Raw genomic sequence first — 6,823 nt, 5'->3', positions numbered from 1 at the left:
TTGCAGTCGTCGAGATGGATGCTGAGGAGGTGAAGAAAATAATAGCTAGTGGAGATGGTAAAGTTGTCGACAAAACTGAAGAAAACAATGTTGTGAATGGCTTGCTGCATGCATTTTCGGATAGCCGCAAATGTGGAACTTCATCGCTGAGGAAGCACGCAGATAACTGTTACTGTGGTAACAAACCAAGCCGTTCTATCGAACAGTATTTGCTTTAACACTGTTCAGTATGTGTGGTGTGCAGGGCGTGATTGAACCCAACATTGTCAGATGTTGGCTAGACGAAATTGCGTGGCAGATATAGTATTGTAGCCGCGTCTGTTCGACTGGTAAAATGTTATAAGGCTACTCAGTTTTGTGGTAATGTTAGCCATGTTCTTCATGTACCGGATGAAGTTGTCATTGTGTTAATGGTTGTGTGATAACTTCTGTATGATCTGGCAATAAACAATAACATTTTTGTAAGTGTGATAGTACTGATTTTATTTCGGGTCGGGTCGGGTGCTGATTTAAATTAGTGCTGCTGTCGGTAAACGGGTCGGATGCAGTTTTAAGAACTGCGGGTTTACAAAATCGGACCTGTGCAGGACTCTGTTGTGTGACATTGATTCTTAATTTCCCACGAAGCTGATCGCGGTTACGTGTCAGTTAAACTTTTCATCTCCAATCCTGTCTGTATTTGTGAGAAGTGGCGCTGTCCTGAGTTGAAAGATAGCCTACTTTACGGCTTTATTATCAAGTAAATAGGTGTGCGTGTTCGTGTCGGCCGCTGTCCATTTTCTAAGGTTCTGAAAGACTCATGAATATTCATTAAGGAAGTCATCCCTGATTGGTCTTAACCCCAGTGACGGGTAGGTTTAGGGGTAGGTCATCAGACCCCCAGTCAAGAGTATAGAAGTAGGCCTACCAAGAGGCGAAACTCCGTTGCAGTTTTGACAACAGCCACTAGGTGGCACTTCGGTAGCGCGGCAGCCATTTTGGACTGAACCAGCGGCTTTACCGTTAGCACAACTACTGTATACAGCATTAACATTATGAGTGGAAATAATTGGAAACAAAGAAAACAGTGTTCTGCCATCAACTGCAACAACTACCAGTGTACAACCAATCAACTAGCATTTCATAGATTAGATCCAGAGAGGTAAAGTAGAAAAGGTTTTTATTAACGTTAAAGTGAGCTAACGTCAACGATAACAGGTGCTGTAACGTTAATGTAAGCTATCCCATAACCGCAGTAACAGTTTGCTAACGTTATGTATTTGGTCGAAATTGAGTCAAGACTCGAAGTGGGCTTTTTAAATCGCATACTTTAAGAGATATATAAACACCTAAACTGGCAAATGACCGCTTGATTAATTCATTGTTATCACTAAATTATCCTTTTAACTGTCACCTTTTTTTCGCATAAACATGAAAATCACTATCCAAACTTAAATAGTTGTAATTCAAGAATGCTTTGGAATATAGACCTATGGTTGGTCTTGTTTTAAAGAAGACATTTGTCAGATTATTGTTGAAGTGAAAAAAAAGTATGAAAGTGAAACTGAAAAAAGTTATATAAGTTTGAGTTTATTAAAATGTACAAATTTAAACATAGAATTATTTATATTTTATATAAAATATATATATTACAAAATATATTTTACTCTATAACTGCAAGAAAAGGAAAGCAAAAAATCTGAACAAGTTGTGTTCCACATTTTATGTTGATCTTTCTCTCGCTCCCTCACCCTTTCTGCCGTGTGCTCTACACGGTTTGGAGCATGCGCGCTCTTGCTCGCTCGCTCTAGATTCCGGGAGATTTTAGCTAATTTGTGGGCATCAGGGAGCTGCTATCAATATGCGGGAGACTCCCGGAACTTAATTTAACCGCTTTTGAATTTGAACCGGTATCGTTCATTTCTATGACAGCTGTGTTGCGTTCAGTCCAAGATGGCGGAGCTGCAGCTCTGCGCATGGGTGCGTTTGTTGCAATGGAACGTTCTATTGAGTTTCGCCTCTTGGTACTTCTATACTCTTTGCCCCAGTGGCGGGTAGGTTTAGGGGTGGGGTTAGGGGTAGGTCATCAGACCAATCAGGGATGACTTCCCTAATGAATATTCATGAGTCTTCCCCTACCATCCTGGGAAAAAAAATATCGCGGCCCGTTCTTCGTACGTCGCTAACTCACTTAGCTGGATTTGATTGTTGTCGATTTGGTATGATCTTGGATGGTTTCGTTCTTCGTACGTTGTTTAAAACATCCGAGATAAAATTACACATCTAAGATGATATCATCGTGCTAATCATGATCTGGCTAATTAGGTTCTTCGAACACACCTGCCGGATATGATTAGTATCGCTGGATTGAGTTATCTGAGATAATTGCGCGTTCATGCGCTGGTATAAAAGGGGATATGTATCGATAGTAGAAACATTGATCAGCAACGCTGCTATTGGCTACTCAGCGTGGCCAAAGAGCGCGCTCAGTTTTTCTCCTCAGCAGAGCAAGAACTAATAGTCGAAGTTTATTCAGAATTTTAATGTTTAAACAAAACGCCAGGGAACACCTCAAAGTCTGCAAAAGCCAGGAGAGAGGGCTGGCAAAAAGTAGCAGACAATTTAAATCTGTTAGAAGTGGCGATGTTAGATGTTTTTATCACTTAATAGCCTATATTTTTGTATTTTAATAATTGCATAATTACTTTGTTCATTGTAATGTCAGAGTCGCCACACGACATGGGAACAAATAAAAGTGAAGTAGAAAAATATTCTACATAATGGTAATTTTTACCATTAATCCCACCAAAGGCACTGTTAAATAAATGGTTGTCTGTTTATTAAAGCAACCAAGAAAAAGGCTGAGAAAAAAGAAAGAAAAGATCTTAGTAGCCTACACTGTAAAATACTTTTTGCTGCATTAAATTAAGGCCGTATAGTCATTTCAACTGTTAAATCTTGAGTAATGATGAATTGCTTTGACTTGTGGAAGTGAAAACTGATAAACTTAATATGTTAATGTAAAAATATTTTGCAATGAGTTATTGATCACATTTTTTCTGAGTGTAGTTCATTGTAATGACATTGTGTTTTCCTCTTTTGTGCACTTTTACATAATACACCAACACTTGTTCCCAAGAAAGTGGTGTCTGAAATATGTGCAGTAAGTGGACATTTTCTAACTTTCCAAAGGAAAGAAAGTATAAGACTTTGTAATGTCCATTTGTTTCCATTGCACTGGACAGTGAATAAACCCTCTCAGATAACTGTCATATGGAGGAACTAGCCTACCTGCAAGTGCATAAATAACTTTACTTAATTTATACTTGTATGCTTCATGGCTGCAATATAAGTTGCATGATTCCACATCTACAGAAAGGCCTACAGAAGAGTCTGCACAGACAGAGGAGACATAGGCCTACAGGTGGGCAGTGTATAGCCAACTTTTCCTTTTTATTTGTTGCATGAGGCATGTGTCTAATATCTCTTGTTGCAGGCACTTGACCACTGGCTTTTCTTTACAAAGGACAATTGAAATAAAACTCAAGGAACTAAGCATATTTGTCTTTTATTAAACATTTAATGAAAAGTGTTTTTTGGGGGGCAATGTTGTGTAATATGGCACATGCAAAAATGTCACAGGCCCTGTCAGGTGTGCAACCCTCAGACTTTTCAGACACTGAAATCTTCCCTTTAGTTAGCCAAAGTTCATTTCATTGTGTGCCCTTGTCCTGGCTAGAGCTGCATTGTAACTGGTTTGGGTCAGGGAATGGGGTCATAAAACACTTGTCTGCAGGCAGGAACATGTCATAATCACCTATGAAAAAATGCAGTTCTGTTAGGATCAGCATAAGTGTATGTAATACAGTGAGCTTGATATTTAATTGTGGAACTTTCCTTACCACTTTCAAATAATGTGCGTAAATGTGAATCTCTGAAAACGCTTAAGTCATGCACAGATCCTAGCCATTTTGCTTTCACTTTTTTATTTTATTTGATATAATATTACTAATCTGGAATATTAAGAATCACAATAGTAACTGGGCTGCACATTTACATTGTGAACCCCCCTTTCTGTTCACATAGTCCCCTTCATTGAGGCCTTGATGGCAGCCTAGTCTATGGTGGTACCAACCAATCACGTTAGTGAAGCCTGAGTGACATATACTGTAATCGGCATGGTCATGATTGCATGATCTTCATAAAAAATTATGATAGCCTAAAAAAAAAAACTGCTTTAAAAAAAACTGCTTTGCAACATTGGGTCTTAAGTGGCTTGGAAATGCCACAAAAAAACCTAAACCTGTTTTTTTTTAACCTAAAAGCGCCAGGTAAACTCCGAATGACACGACAGACAGCACTTTCCATCAAGTTCTCCGCATCTCAAAGAGCCACTCGCAAATAATCTTAGGGTACAGTTTGTGCTGTAGTTAAAGCCCGACTCCGACAAGTCAAAAAAAAATGTGCGTCTCCAACAAATTAATAATGTAAACGACAATCTCACGAGTCACTAGAAAAAATATATATCTCAGAAAGTGCACTATCGCGCTGCGCTGGACTTCCCGTATCAGCTCCGCTTATAAAGCCGGGATCTAATCCTGTTTACATGAAATAAGCCTGCTCACGAGCAGGTTTAAGCTTGCGCACCTGTTGCTATGACAGCAAGTCCAGGATGAGCGTCGAAGAACCAAACAATCCAAGATCATGCCAAATCGCCAACAATCAAATCCAGCTAACTGAGTTAGCCACGTACGAAGAACGGGCCCCAGGTTTATCTAGTCTGGATAACTGCGTGTGCACGCGTTTCTTAAGCAGCCCTAGAGGTCGATCATAGATCAAATCGATCCACCATCAAACAGCGTATATTTTGTGCTGTTTTATGCAATAGGCCTACTCGTTTTATGCGTTTGAGACATGGTGTTTGCAGAACTTACATTTCACAGGAATATTCTCCATCTGTAAATCTTAGATTTAGAAAGCAATCTTAGAAAGCAAATATTTCCATTTTGCTGCTAAACTTCACATTGAAGCATAGATATAAACACTAGATGTCGCCTTGTATACGGCAGTTCATTGGAACGAATGCGTCAATAGAGCCGCCATCTTGGAACAGGGGAGCCCCTCCTCTTTAATGCATCAGCGTCAATGTAGGCAAAGGTCTAACGGAAATAAAATCACCATAAATCGTCATGAATGCGATTTTCGAGTTTTTATGGTTCGTTCCAACGGTCAGTCATGTATTTATCATTGAGTCCAGAGGAAATTTAAGGTTTTGATATTAAGATAATTACTTCTTTTTCAAAATATAATGCATAGTGCTAGTAGGCCTACGTTTATTAGTCACATTCTTCCACTTGAGTAAACTTAGAATAAACTATTGCTATATAATACATATATAAATGAGCAAAACTTGGCCACTAAATATTTAATATTCAATTATTTTAATGATCACAATTAAATTTTTAATTTTATTAAATTGAACAAGCGCAACATTCAGCATTCAAGCAAATATTCTAAAAGATGTTTTATTAAGAATAATGTTATTTCAACATAATATCTCGTTATTTCGACATAATATGTGTGCGTGCAACAAGCAAGAAGTGCATTTGTAAATCCGGTGACGCGTGCATTGATTTTTATTAATAAACTTCTGACAGTGTCGACTCGGCTGCAGAGATGAAGTTGACGATCGCCATCTCCGTAGTGAACGCGCCTAGAGAGAGAAATGCACATAATGGATTACATAATCAGAGAGTAGCCTAGCTTTTTTCTTTCGTTTTAAATTATTTCGTTTAAAGACTATTTAAGCTTTGTGTATTTGATGTATTTCTCTTGTCTGTGTGAGGCATAGGCTGAGTTTCGTTAAGTTAGGATGAGATGCGCTCCAGTTAACGTGCAATAAGTAAGTGACCGCGCGGACGCCTCCATGATTATATCAACAAGCAATTTGTTGATGAATAAAATTTATTAAAATTAAGATACAATTTATACAAAACGAAATTCACTTTAAAGAAAGGATTTAAACAGTTGACATTTTCACAAATTTCAGTGTCCTTCCACACCTCCATCCCCAGTTTGCAAGGAAAAGAAACAAGCCCTTGAGCCCACTGTCCTTGTGCAAAACGCACACATACATAAGATTTGCGGAATTCTATGTATAATAATCATGGATGTACTGTTTGAAGATTGACAGGGAGAGGACCAGCATACTATTAGGACTGTACTTACAGGTTTTTTTTTTTTTTTTTTCATTAAAAGGTTTGAGTACAATTGGTAAAAAATCAAAAGTTAGGAACAACACAGCACATCACAGCCAAAAGTGGGTATTGAGGATCAACTCCTGCATATTGTACATTTTAAACACAAGAGTTATTTCAAATAATATCTAAAGAATATTCACAGTTCATTAGCTGTGCGAGAATCACAGTTCATTTTCTTCCTCCAAGCAGAGAAATGTACACTGAACTTTTTAAAAAACAACTTGACTACTACCATCCACAGAGTAAATCTAATCCCATGCTGTCTGGTTTTCATTTCGTTCGTGTGAACATCCATACGCAGCACAAAAGTCCGGTATCATCCATAAAATTGAAGTATAGGCGGAGATAGCAGCGTTACCTAGTTACTTCCTATGGCAGGACCCCTGTTCAAAGATGGCGGCGGTTTTGACGCATGTTTAGAACCCCAAGGCGACATCTAGTGTTTATATCTATGACATTGAAGGAGCGCTGCTGCGCGCATGCGCGCCAAAGAGGAGCGCAATAATTCTGACCAATTATACATTTTGCTTGGAAAATTAATAGGCTTTGCGATATTTTATAACACCATAAATATCTTCTAATTA

The sequence above is a fragment of the Rutilus rutilus genome (assembly GCF_951802725.1).
Source record: "Rutilus rutilus genome assembly, chromosome: 19".
Lineage (NCBI taxonomy): Eukaryota > Metazoa > Chordata > Actinopteri > Cypriniformes > Leuciscidae > Rutilus > Rutilus rutilus.
The sequence above is the reverse complement of the archived record's forward strand: the minus strand, read 5'-3'. Positions refer to the sequence as shown.